The following is a 14,179-nucleotide window of genomic DNA, read 5'->3' as shown; positions in this document are numbered from 1 at the left end:
TAGTAACTAAGGCTGCGTTTACATTTTGCATTTACATGCGATCTCTGTGATCCGTTCACGCAGATCCGATCATCCGTATATCAGGACACGGCGCGTTTACATTTGTCCACATCAAAGTGGCTTCTGTATCTGGATGTGTGATCGGATACCGTGCGGGGAGGCGCGCTGGATGAATAGCTGTCAATCAAAATGGGTACAGCTGTCTTAAGCCACAAGATTTAGGGTTTTCGCGATATCCGCAATCCCGTATTGTACAGTGCTACTGAGAAGCCAACAACAGAGAATATCTAGCAACCCCAACAACCGTGATGTTCACATTTTAAGCGTTAGATTTTTTTGCTTTAAAAGCCTTATCTTTAAAAGCCTTATAGCGTCCGCACCGCAGATGAATGTTCTGTTTAACTTTACCTGAACTTGACTTTCACCCGCATGCTTTAAATCAACAACAAAATCCGTGTGAAACATGACCGACTCCACTGTTTTATTCTGCCTTAATAACGGGCTTTTGTCTCTGCCTGAACTTATATGTATATTTCTATTTTAACCATAAACTGTTGTTAGTTATGTTTTCTGGTAATAATATGATTTAATTAAAAGAGCTAACAATTTCCTGTTCATAGTGCGTAAGAAGTAATGTAATTTACAAACACATATAAGTAACCTTGCATAAAACCAACACTGACTAAATGTATTTGGTTAATGTTATTATGGTTTGTAAGTGTTTTAAAGTAACTTAAAATGTGTTAAATGAGACAGAAACAGCCGATTGACCAGAAAGAAGCGCAACATTCACGTTGATTTGTCGCCATGGAAACTCAAACATTATAACGACGATCCTGAATTCTGCCATTAAATATTAAATCTCACTATGAATAGTTGTAACATATAACATATGCCTGAATAACTTAAATACAGCCCTTACAAAAATGTACTGTGGTAATCCTGTGGTATCTCATGTGATAAAACACAAAACTTGTGTGGTAATTGTGTGGTATTGTGTTGTTTTTTGGGACACTTTACCACAGGATTTTGTTGTAAGGTCTGTAATATTCCTGCAGTATTCTTGTGGGATTGTGTGGTATTAATTTCATATTTCTGCACTATTTACCACAGGATTTTGTTGTCAAGTATGTAAGATTACTGCAGTATTCCTGTAATATTCTTGTGTTATTACTTTCATATTTCTGTAGTAATTACCACAGGTATTATGTGGTTTTTTGGGACACTTTACCACAGGATTTTGTTGTAACGTCTGCAATATTCCTGCAGTAATCTTGTGGTATTACTTTCATATTTCTGTAGTATTTTTCACAGAATTTTGTTATATAATATTCTTGCGGTATTCCTGTAATATTCTTGTGTTATTACTTTCATATTTCTGCGGTAATTACCATAGGATTCTGTTATATAATATTCTTGCAGTATTCCTGTAATATTCTTGTGTTATTACTTTCATATTTCTGTGGTATTTACCACAGGTATTGTGTTGTTTTTTGGGACACTGTACCACATGATTTTGTTGAAACGTCTGTAATATTCCTGTAATATTTTTATGGTATAACTTTTTATATTTCTATAGTATTTACCACAGGATTTTGTTGTAATGTAATATTCCTGCAGTATTCTTGTGGGATTGTGTGGTATTACTTTCATATTTCTGCGGTAATTACCACAGGATTATGTTATATAATATTCTTGCAGTATTCCTGTAATATTGTTGAGGTATACTTTCATATTTCTAAAGTATTTACCACAGGATTTTGTTGTAAAGTGTGTAATATTCCTGCAGTATTCTTGTGGGATTGTGTGGCATTACATTCATATTTCTGCCTTAATTACCATGATTCTATTGTGTAATATTCTTGCAGTGTTCCTGTAATATTCTTGTGGTATTACTTTCATATTTCTGTGGTATTTCATCTTTTACCCTGTCTGTGAATTAATGTAAGAAAAATGCAAGAATTAGTGCAAAACTGGGTCTGTGGATTTTATTAAACCACGTAAAATCACTTATTAGTAAATAGAGGCAACGGTGTCATGATCCTGTCTTCAGGTCACAGTTTTTAGTCATAGTGACAGGATCATGGCAGCCCAATGTTTTGAGTGAGAGCACTGGCTTTGTTTTTCATAGCCATGTGCTTTCTGTCTCGTCTTCTGACCCCGCCCCTTGTTTCCTCGTTAATTGTCCCATCATTGTTTGATTCATGTCACCTGTTCCCCTCTTGATTTGCTCCCCTATTTAATGCCCTTGTGTTTGCTGTCCTGTGCTCGATCGTCTGTTTATATGGAGTTTGTGTTTGCCTGTCTCATAGTCTAGTCAAGTGCTAAGTCAAGTCTTGTTCATTGTAGAGATTATTTTATGTTTATTGTCTTGTTCACTTTCAGTCTAGTCCAGTCAAGTTTATTATCTAGTTTAGTGTTTAGTCTGTCATTTGTCATCTTGTTTTGCCCCCTCGTGGGTTTTGTTTTCCAGTTTTATTTAATAAAGTTATCCTTGTTCCCTTATTCTGTCTGCGCTTGGGTTCTGTCTCCTGGCAATCCCCGACAGAACAATCGAGCCATTTAGAACCCAGCAGACAGTCCCATAATGTGGCGTGCCCAGGACCCTGAATGGTGGGATTCCATTACCTCCCAGACCCTCGCAGGCAGCAGCCCGTTTCCACCCCAGGGGAGGCTGTCCCTCCACGACTACGCCTTGGCGGTTGAGAGGAGCAAGGGGAATTTTCCGGACCCCCTGGCTAGCGAATATCTAGTGGCCGGCCTCAACAATCCTCCACCGATTCCGGAGCGGGGAGATCTGGTTTCCCTGCCCTTTTGGGAGATGGTGGACCGCCTCGCGCAACGGTCCCGGGATGAGAAGGCGTCCCCCGAGTCCAAGTCCAGTCCTCTGCCTTCTATTCCTGAGGGAGTCATCATAGGGGTTATGACACAGGAGGGCCCGGCGCTCTCTGCCCACGAGGACTCTGCTCAACACATAAGCCTGCGGGGGAAGCGTGAGCGCAGGATATCATGGGAGTCTGTATCTGAGGGGTCCTCCTCGGAGCCTGCCACGCGTGTCACAGCGCCTCTCTGTTCTCCTCCACTCTCAGCTCCCCGGCCAAAGAAGAAGAAGAGGAGGAAGGGGATTTCCAGCCCTCAACCTCAGTCTCTGCCGGGTCTCATGGCACACCCCCAGCCTGCCACTGTCTTTGCGTCCCAGTCAGAGTGTGCGCTGCCGGAGCCAGCGCAGCCACAGCCGCCTGCACAGTCATTACAGCTGGAGTTGGCGCTGGTGCAGACGGAACCTGCACAGTCACAGCCGGCATCTGAACAGTCACAGCCAGCACAACCAACACAGTCGGTGCTGCCAGCACACTCTCCTGAGCCTCCAGCTCTGCCACAGCCACCTGCGCACCCACAGCCACCTATGCTGCCAGCGCAACCACAGCACCCTGATCACCTCCGTGACCCAGTTTTGTCCCCTGTTACTCCTCCTCCTGTCCTGCCTATTCCTTCAGCCCCTCGTGTACCCACTGCTAGGTCTGTTCCCCCAGAACCCCCCGTAAGACCTGCCCGGACCCCCCGCTCTAGACCCAGTCTGGACCAGCACCGATGAACTTTCTTGTTCCCCCACCCCCCATACCTTTAATGATGTTTTTGCTATTTCATCCCAACCCTGTCATTGTAAGTTGTTGTTTGCCGTTGTGTTTGTGCATTATGTTTTATTGGTTTTTCTCTGTTTCACAGTATGTCCTGTCTAGTGTGTTCCCTTGTGGGACGCCAGGTGGCGTCCCTTAAGGGGAGGGTCCTGTCATAATCCTGTCTTCAGGTCACAGTTTTTAGTCATAGTGACAGGATCATGGCAGCCCAATGTTTTGAGTGAGAGCACTGGCTTTGTTTTTCATAGCCATGTGCTTTCTGTCTCGTCTTCTGACCCCGCCCCTTGTTTCCTCGTTAATTGTCCCATCATTGTTTGATTCATGTCACCTGTTCCCCTCTTGATTTGCTCCCCTATTTAATGCCCTTGTGTTTGCTGTCCTATGCTCGATCGTCTGTTTATATGGAGTTTGTGTTTGCCTGTCTCATAGTCTAGTCAAGTGCTAAGTCAAGTCTTGTTCATTGTAGAGATTATTTTATGTTTATTGTCTTGTTCACTTTCAGTCTAGTCCAGTCAAGTTTATTATCTAGTTTAGTGTTTAGTCTGTCATTTGTCATCTTGTTTTGCCCCCTCGTGGGTTTTGTTTTCCAGTTTTATTTAATAAAGTTATCCTTGTTCCCTTATTCTGTCTGCGCTTGGGTTCTGTCTCCTGGCAATTCCTGTCACAACGGTTTCTTTAGTGAATATCAACTTCAGGGGCCTCATTTATAAAACTTTGCGTAGGATTTGCGTCAGAAGTGGCGTACGGATAAAACATAGGACGAGCGTACGCACAGAAATAATCGGATTTATAAAACCGTGCGCACGCACATCCTACGCATTTTTCCCTTAATAAATCACAATCAATTCTAAATGTAGCGCAGCTTTTGCGGCTTCATGACACGCCCATAGTTGTCCATAAATAGTCCGTGAAACGCCCACAATTTAATATGCATTGATTGCGAAATCATGGCAAACACAGAGAGGAAATAAAAAAAACGTAACTTCACTCAATGTGAAGTAGAAGTTATCGTTGGCGAGGTGGAAAAGAGGAGAAAAATGTTGTTTGGAGGGCACAGTGTGGGCATTACTAATGCCAAAAAAGGCACTTGAGTGGCAAACGGTGGCAGACTCCGTAAATGCTGTAGCCTCACAACCTCGGACCGTGGCCGAAATAAAGAAATGGTCGGACATCAAAGTCGAGGCACAAAAACGTCTAGCACTCCATCGCCAGAGTGTGTCTGCCACGGGTTGGGGAAAGGGGACATTGTTTAGCGCAAATGTAATTTCTTGTTGCTTTCTGAATGGTTTAGACATACGCCATGCATTGTTTTATCAAAAATAAAACACAGTAAAGGCATATGCATGAATACCATAATTCCGTAGATTATGAAGATATGGTTTACTATGAAAACAACTTTCCCCAGTGGACAATTAATACATCTATCTATTTATTTATCTATCTATCTATATATCTCCTTAATTATCTATCTATCTGTCTATGTAATTGCATCTATATCTGCTCCGCCAGAATATCAGTTTTGTACATTATTTCGTTCTGTGAACTATATTCTTTATGAGGATGAATTGCACAACATGCCAATATTATTGCAGAACATATTTCACTTTTCTTTTAGCAAATATATATGTGTTCATTTGAATTTCTGTTGCAATTTTCGATATCTTTATTTTTTTGTTTCACTGCTGATCGATCAAACGGGTGTTCGTGTAAGGCTGTTAATTGTAAGACTTTTGCTTTGTGAAGTCTTCATGTTATTTATGAGAGGCACTGTTGTCACTTTCACGTGTTTCTTCCATCTGCCGACTGTGTCGCCATTTCTCATTTCACCCGTTTTTGTGCGTACGCCTGGGTCAGAGCTTGCGTGACGGACAGCACATTTTCCCGTCAAGTTTGCTTTTTATAAATAACAACTATTGCGTAGAGAGTGGCGTACGCCTTCTTTTGTGCGTACGCAACGTTTATAAATGAGGCCCCTGGTCCTTCTGCTTTCCCCCTTCATGCTCTCTGTCATTGCAGATGCTGTGTCCTGGTTGCTTTTGTCACAGCATCTGTGAAAAAGTACATAGTCAAAATGCTAACAATAAAAAAACGATGGTTCCCTGCTGAAAAAAACAGCATATCAGCAAGACCAGCATATGTTGTGTTTTGGTGCTGGTTTGCTAGTGAACACCAGCTAAACCAGCATCAAACCAGCACCAGCTAAACCAGCAACAAACCAGCATTAGCACCAGCTTAACCAGCATTTGCACCAGCTAAACCAGCATTAGCACCAGCATCCCATGCTGGTCATACCAGCATATGTTGTGTTTTGGTGCTGGTATGCTGTGACCACCAGCTAAACCAGCATAGACCAGCATAATTCCCATGCTGGTTTGATGCTGTTTTTTTCAGCAGGGTTGTCTTAACAAAACTTAAATCACAATTAATCAAAGTATCTATACTAATATTAAAAGTAATGTTTTTATTTTAACCTTGATTTATCTTTAGTCCCAATTACTTCCCAGATAGCACACGTACGTCTCAGATACGTATCTGCGAGGTAATCACTCAGATTTCCATTCCGTCTGGAAAACGTATTATAAAGGTCGTTTGCCCATATGAATTACGTATCTGAGACGTACGAGCCCAGCCGTTTTGAAGACGCTTTTAAGATCTTTTCAAGACGCTTGATATTTAGAATGATGGTTAGCAGATCTTTCTAAGATCTTTCCAAGATGTTTCTTAGATCTTTAAAGCTCTACTGTGTACTTTATTGAGTTAATTCTTAACAAAAACCCATGTTTTCTTTCAAAAGTATGTGCTCATTCATGTGTAATTACTTCCCACCCACTAATCAAAGTATTCTCGTAAGTGTAGAATCTGCTATTTAAAATGCATACCGTCAAAGCGCTCTCTGGCTGAATCCATGTTGTGCCTCCATCTTTGAAATACATTCGCCGACGAGGGACATTACTGAAATTCAAGCTCCGCCTTTCGCGCTTTCACTCTACACTCACGCTGCCCGATAGCTGAAGCCTCCGGAGGTTGCATGTGTAGGCGGTATACGTCATCAAGACAGTCTTATTTCAGAATATTAACAATTATAAAGCTGACAATTATTCTTTGTTAATTGTAAATTTATGTAATATGCTTATGACTTGCGAATGTAATGCTCAGTTGATTTAAATAAACCAGGCTTGATGACGTATCCAGCCTGTGACCTGCGTAGCTGAATCCTTCGGCTGCGACAGCTGCAAACCGTGATGAACCTGCGATCTAATGCTTTGATTTGAAAGCCTGTTGAAGACATATTCTCGAGGACATTAAAATAAGTCGCCAAGGAAGCGAAACGGGGATTTTAAACGACAACGCGACAGGAAAAACATCAAGACCAAAGTCACTATTGGAGTTAGTTTTCCAAGATGGGGCTCAAGGGACACTGAAGTTGCACTTTATATCTTCTCCACAGGTAATTCTGCATATTCGTTTACATCGATACAGTCCATGTTGTAAACTTGAAGTTTTATAGTTCCTTGGCTAACTTTAGCATGATTATGCATAACACTTGTTAGTGTAAACATGCATGTGGTTTAATGTGTTTGAACAGCCACACGCCGTCTCTCCGCCCATTTATGTAATCTGAGGTACTGAGAAAAATATTTTTCATCTTTTCTTAACTCTAGCACAAACACACGGTGACAGCCCTATTTTTAGCTTTTCATTGATAAAAGTGTCTGATCTGCGCGTCTTTCGTTTCATTTTACAAGCGTGTGAAAGTTGCGCGATCTTTTTTCACCAATATGAGAGAAAGCTCTTACATATACACGGACATGTAACGTTTACTTAAAACATAAGCATTGTACTCTGACATAATGTCTGACATAATACTCTGATAAAATCGTCTGATCTGCGAGTCTTTCGTTTCATTTTACAAGCTTGTGAAAGTTGCGCGATCTTTTTTCACCAATATGAGAGAAAGCTCTTACATATTCACGGACATGTAACGTTTACTTAAAACATAAGCATTGTACTCTGACATAATGTCTGACATAATACTCTGATAAAAGCGTCTGATCTGCGCGTCTTTCGTTTCATTTTACAAGCTTGTGAAAGTTGCGCAATCTTTTTTCACCAATATGAGAGAAAGCTCTTACATATACACGGACATGTAACGTTTACTTAAAACATAAGCATTGTACTTTCGCGTCTATTTAAACCCGTCATGGTTGCTTTTTGTATGTGATTTTAAGCGGACATATCATGACAATCAGACTTATTTCATGTTAAACATAAATCTGTGTGCTTTGATGGATCACAGGCAAAGGACATTGCAAATTGTTCATTTTTTTCTCATTGCTTTTGCTTTGTAGCTACTGGAAGCCATGTTAACCTTGGCATGACACGGCCGGGCCACCGTACGAGTTAAAACGCGTTCCGAATGGGGGGGGGGCTAGAAAGTAATATTCAGTTGCTTGTCATATAGACTTTCACCGCTAGATGGGAGTAGATCTTACACAGTGGAGCTTTAAAAGATCTTTATAAGAGCTTTAATCGAGCTCTTTCTAAGATGTTTCTGAGAGCTTTAAACGACGATTAAAAGATCATTAAAAATAAATTGCTCTAAACTACATCTACACAGTTATACACACATATTATTACAATATATCATTGACAACAATTAAAACAGTATTTTCAATAAAACAGGCAGTTGATTGCGTAAAATTTATTAAAATTAGACAAAGGAAAACATTTACATGAGTGTATGCAAAAAAAGCAACGTTTTTCTATAACATACAAAGAAACACAATATCTTTAAATTAATCAAATGCTTCCTCGGGCAAAGAACATCTTGGATGGAATTTTCCGCGTCTCCTTCAGTGGTAGACGGACGGATTCTTCATCTGCAGCAGTTGCATTCTAAAAGAAACCATTACAAAAAATAAGGAAAAATTAATTTTACAAACTTTGTCATATGTTTTCTTTGTTTCCTCAATATAACTCTGATTAGAATGTCAAACAAAGATAAAATCATCCGTATTAATCGTCAATATCGTGTATATTATTAATATGAGCTTCTTTGCGTTAAATTCGTGCTACACCACACCATGCACTTATATCAACGTCGCAATGCAAAAGAAGAAGGGCAAGAAAGAAACCTGTCCTGGTCTGGCGATTTAAGGGAACATTTGTTTAAGGTATGTAGTAATAATACATTTTAATAATGCTGAGTGTGGGATCAGTTAACTAGAAATTTCGTTGATAATAAGCAATGTATGTACAGTAACTAGCTAGTTCACGTTAGATATTTTATTCACGTGTCTGTGGTTACTTTAGGTTTTTGATAGTTAATTTCACTGATAGTTTGAGCTCGTGTAAATTTCTTAAAAAGCTGTAATTATTATTTTATTTAACATTATTATGTTTGCTGTCAAGACTGATATTTATTCATATATATTTATTGATGTTGATATGTAAACTTAACCTACTCAGATATACTTGACTAATGCAATAATGACAGGTCCACCAGTTTAGTTTAAGTATATTGTAAAACATTTGAACATAACAACATTTGGACATAACATACACACATTGTTTCCGCCTGCATCAATTTAGTTGTATAGCTGCATTGCAGGTTAACACCTCTGGGCAGATTCTCCATGTTCTTCTTTTATGTGTAGCTGCTCACCTTAAACAGATACAGTACATTGAAGTAATGTTTAAAACAAATTATATAATATTGTTTATGTTTACAATAATTGGTAAAAAGTTTGACGGATAAATGGTTCTTACCATTCTCTATATAAGCCCCTCTGTTAACTTTTGTTCAAGCCTGTCTAGATCTTTTATCAGTCTAGAAAGATGTTGCAGAAAAGACATCATCCTCTTCTATAATCTCCATCTGTAATTGGACTAACAACTGGACCAGTGAATGCAGGTGACTCCAAGATTGTCTCGTTTACAGCTGCAATATCAAAAAATAATTGAATTGAGGCTTTTTATATACATTTAGTATTTTTTATTAAAATTCATAATGAGCATATGTGTACATTGATTTAAAACAGTACTCAAGACTGTAGATTTACTGTGAGGTTTTGAATGTTGGACGGATTATCATACCTGCATCTGCCTCAGACATGTTGATGTTTAGCTAATGACGATTTTAAATACTTTTTTTTTTTTTTAGGCAACTTACTCTCCATTCGACCTTGCAGGTCACACCATGGTCTCACGAGTGAAAATGAGTGCTCTATGGATTGAACAGAAAAGGTAGTATTAAACAGTGTTATGTTGTATTTAAATGCCATGAACAATGCGTTTATGTTTTCTTCCTAATTATGTCAACAAATGCTCTTTTACCTTGCATGGTACTTTAGGTGAATCAAAACTCCAACCATCTGTATGAGGGTCTGGATGGATAAAGGATGCCCACTGGAGCTGGAAATGATGGATCAGGTCATTTTCATTTGTCACATTTACAAAGAAGCACACTCTAAGGATTGCGTTATCCTGTCTGTGGCAAATACACTAGACAAAAGTATTGGGAGGCCTCATTCTAATAAACATGCTTATTTATTCCAGTATGTCCAATCAAAACAAATATAAATGCTATACCATATAATACCACTACAAAGAGTTTTGTTTTGATTTTTGTTGCAACAGTTTTGTAAGTGCCTTTTTCTGTTCCGAAATGACTACACCTTCTTGTACAAGTCATTGATAGGTTTAGGTGATGAGTTTTTGGCTAAAAACCTTTGAGTCATATCAAAGATGTTAGCTGAGTTAAGGTCTGGCCTTTATTCAGACCAGTCAAAGTTCTTCCACACCAGACTGAATCACTCATTTTCTGTTTGAACCTTACTTTGTTTGTAGGGTCATTCTTAAGTTGGTATTGAAAAGGGCCTTGCCAAAACTCTTGCTATAAATTTAGCATCAAACGTTTTTTCTAGAATAGAATAGTTATGTCTATATAGTTTATGTTTAACAAGCCAAAATAACTAGGGCTGCTTCTTTTTAAGAACTTTTGAGTATTTTTAAATCAGCCAGAGGAATAACAGTCCTTAAATGTGTAATGTACTGCCATAATTTTGTAATGATCAAACGTGAGGTCAGATTCTTGTTAACCTACTGTGTTCTTTCTTGATGGTTAGCCGATTGTCCCAGGACAGAAAATCTGTTTCGTATGGATCAGAGTCAGACATTAACATCTAATATGTAATATCTAGTGATATGTTTTCTTAGATAATGCTGTGAACAAATGCTCTTTTACCTTGAATATTAGGTGGATCCACACTTGAACCATCTGTATGATGATCTGCACCCACTGGATCTGTAAATGGTGGAGCAGGTAAGTTTCACAAGTAAACAAACTCAAATCCTATTCAGACCATTCATGATTCCAGCAATAACCAAGTTTTCTCGTCACAATAAGACTACATTTACATTGCAAATCTTAATGCACAGATCATATTGTTATGACTATATTCATTTTTTGTTCTGCTCTTTTTATATTTACATAAGACACTATTCATATCTGATATCTGTGTTACAATAATTTGCAAAACTACACTTAATATGAGTGTCATGATTTGCACTTGAGTTTTGTGTCGACTTAAGCAAGGGTCACTGCCAATTTAGGCATGTTTTAATTATGACACTTAAACAATTCTATATGTACTTCGATAAGTTTTTGCAATCATGGAAACATAAGTGAATCGCACACAGCATTCTTCTTTTACCAATGTAAAATGGCTGGAGTAGTGATGTCACTAGCTAGATTAATTTTCATTTGACCTCCCCCACAGAAAGACACAGCACATCATTATATCGTTGGCTCCGCCCACTGGTGTTCAGTCTAAAGTAGTAGTTGTTGACAATCATAAAGTTGTAATAACAGTAAGATTGTGATGTCAGACAAACATTGTGCTGTTGCTGGCTGTGGGAAATTAGTGTCTTTGTAAGGGTCGCAAATAATTTGAAAATATTTATGTTTCAAAATATTGCCCCCCTACCATGAACTAAACTGGACTGTTGCAGAGACCAAGTGTAGTAGGGTACGGAGCGCTCACACTAGTCACACCAATCTTTGAAGGTAAAACATACTTTGGTATGATACCGTATGCATAGTGTGAGTACCTCATAATTTTACTGTAAACCATGCTGCTCCTTAGCGCTTATTTCTATGTATAATTAAAACATTCTTCATTCTCTTGTGATTATTTTTGCAGGTTTCTGAATTGATGTCAGATGCAAAGCAGAAGCTTATTTTCTTCCAGTTTGGCTTCAAAAGCAGAAGCTTATTTTCTTCCAGTTTGGCTTCATTGTGGAAAAATGCTGGAAACTAAAATGCAGGTGACATTCTTTTGTTTATTGAAGCTATGACAAATAATTTGTCTGTTTAGTTAATGTTTTATACAGTGTAACTGTTCCTAAACATTGTTCCTCGAGGTCCTCTGCTATTCACATTTTGTATGTCTTCCTTATTTAACACACCTTATTCAAATCATCAGCTCATTAGTAGAGATCTTCATGAACTGAACTGAGGCTGTGTCCAAATGTTCACACTTGTTGTCTTTGCACTAGACTACTTACATTACGTTTTTTTTTTTGTATTTGGCCTAAGTATTCTAGTGGGCGTGAAGATCCCAAGCGTGCATGTAGAATTATTCATCCGATGGGACACACTTAGCATGTGTAAAAATTTCAATCCAGGTAGTGCCAGCAATTTGCACCAAAACGTATTTGTGTTTTATTTACTACTTTTAATTTATATTTAACATTTTTAAGTTTTTCTGTAAATAAAATGAACACTCTGAAATGAACATTTGCTTATATCAAACTTTTAGATGCAGAATTCTTTGCTCCTGTAAAAATGCTCTTTGTTTTGAGTATGTAGCTTTATTAAAGTGTATTATTTATTCAGTAGTCCCTAAATAAACGACACAATGTTGCAGATGTTTCACAAAATGCATAACAATAATGCAGTGAACACCATAGAAATGTTAACATACAATTAAAAGTCTCATGCTTTACATCCAGAACATGATGCACGATAGGATGCACAAAGTGATATTTGGACGCAGCCTCAGTCTGTCAGATCAAAAAGACATACAGAATGCACAAAGCAGTGGGACTCCATGAACAGAGTTGAGAACCACTGCTGTAACTCATTATGCTTACCTGACTCATGCAGAATTCTGCCTGGTGTTTGGTCCCCCCTTTCTCTGGCTTGTGTCTCCATCATCATTACACTCTTGTCAGTGTAATAGTATCGTCGTCTGCGTACCAGGACTTTGTTACTCAGCTGTCCCTTCTCCTTCAAGCTACATTTTTGTCAAGCTGCAACAAGTTGGAATACATAATTATTAACGTTTAATGATTTTGATGTATGAAATATGTAACAAAAGCAAAAAATGTATAGACATTCTATTAAGAAATTACCTTTTTGTTGTTTGTTTACTGACCTTTCAACCATATTGCATTTATAATTAATCATCATACCTTTGGTCTACTGTGAACAAGCTACTGTAGAAACTTTGAACAAAGTCAAACAAAAAAAGAGAAAAAATTATAAATGCTGAATGTGTCTCATCTTAAATACATTGTTGTTGTTTTTGTTTCATTGAATTTGGGTGTTTTGATGATTTAAGGAAAATTTACGTAGCATATATATTGATGTTTTAAATCAGAGTTTGTAAATGACACTTAATCATTAACAAACATTTAAAAAGGTTTATTACAATACTAATTGATAATATTAATGTAATAATCTTGTTTTGTTACACCCTAAATCACTGAGCGCACAAACGCTACCCCAGTAAACATGGTGGTTGACTTCATGCAGACATGCGCAGACATTGAAGTACCGCGAGAGTGATTCAACAGCCCACGAAACAGTGTAAACACGCGGTACTGTGATGTCATACTGGTTAACGCTAAGCCACGTGAAGCCGGACACAAGGGCTGCACTAATCTTTGGGCTGGAGTAGCCTGTGGTTTTAAGGCTTTGTGTCTCGTCGCGTTAAACGATCGCAGAACGATTTATTTCTCTTTTTCACCTCGATCTTTGGCCTCTTGTGATTTACCAAAACCAACATGTGAAGTTACAACGCTGACAAAGGAGTTTCATCAGTAGAGGTAAGTAACCAACATTATGTTATGCATGTAGTGGATCTACAGATTGATTGTCGTATATGATCATTATTTTTTTGGTTTGTTTGTTTGTAACTGTTGGACTTTAAGGCGTCCATTGCATGTTCATAATTTAGAGGAAAGGCACAAAATACAAATATCTAAGTTCAAATATTTATTGATCAGATATGAAAAAGTTTTACAGCGCGCTGGGTCGTCTCAAGGCCACACTCGGCAAGCGGCGAACAACCAGCTCAGGAAGTAACATGCATATTTATAAAATATGTGAGGTCGATCTTTCTTCAGAAAATCTCCTCTCCAACTGGTCTTTCTGTTTATCTGACTCCATTACCCCACCCAGTTTCTATCTGTTAGGAAAGAAATGACACACACACACAAAGAACAAACACAGGAGATTCTGTTCTTCAAGGTTG

At 38.4% G+C, this 14,179-nt stretch overlaps 1 long non-coding RNA gene across 1 annotated transcript; it reads right to left on the bottom strand.

Annotated features, from left to right (window-relative positions):
• Positions 1 to 9,201: 9,201 nt before the first annotated feature.
• LOC135777795 (uncharacterized) lies at positions 9,202 to 12,814 on the bottom strand. The gene is made up of 7 exons (XR_010544347.2): positions 12,795 to 12,814; positions 10,885 to 10,944; positions 10,744 to 10,788; positions 9,975 to 10,052; positions 9,811 to 9,864; positions 9,408 to 9,579; positions 9,202 to 9,303 (listed from the first exon to the last, which is right to left on the bottom strand). It is a non-coding gene; the product is annotated as an uncharacterized lncRNA (long non-coding RNA).
• Positions 12,815 to 14,179: the final 1,365 nt, after the last annotated feature.

This window comes from Paramisgurnus dabryanus, chromosome 22, assembly GCF_030506205.2.
Source record: "Paramisgurnus dabryanus chromosome 22, PD_genome_1.1, whole genome shotgun sequence".
In the NCBI taxonomy this organism is placed as follows: domain Eukaryota; kingdom Metazoa; phylum Chordata; class Actinopteri; order Cypriniformes; family Cobitidae; genus Paramisgurnus; species Paramisgurnus dabryanus.
This window is presented reverse-complemented; position numbering and strand designations above follow the sequence as displayed.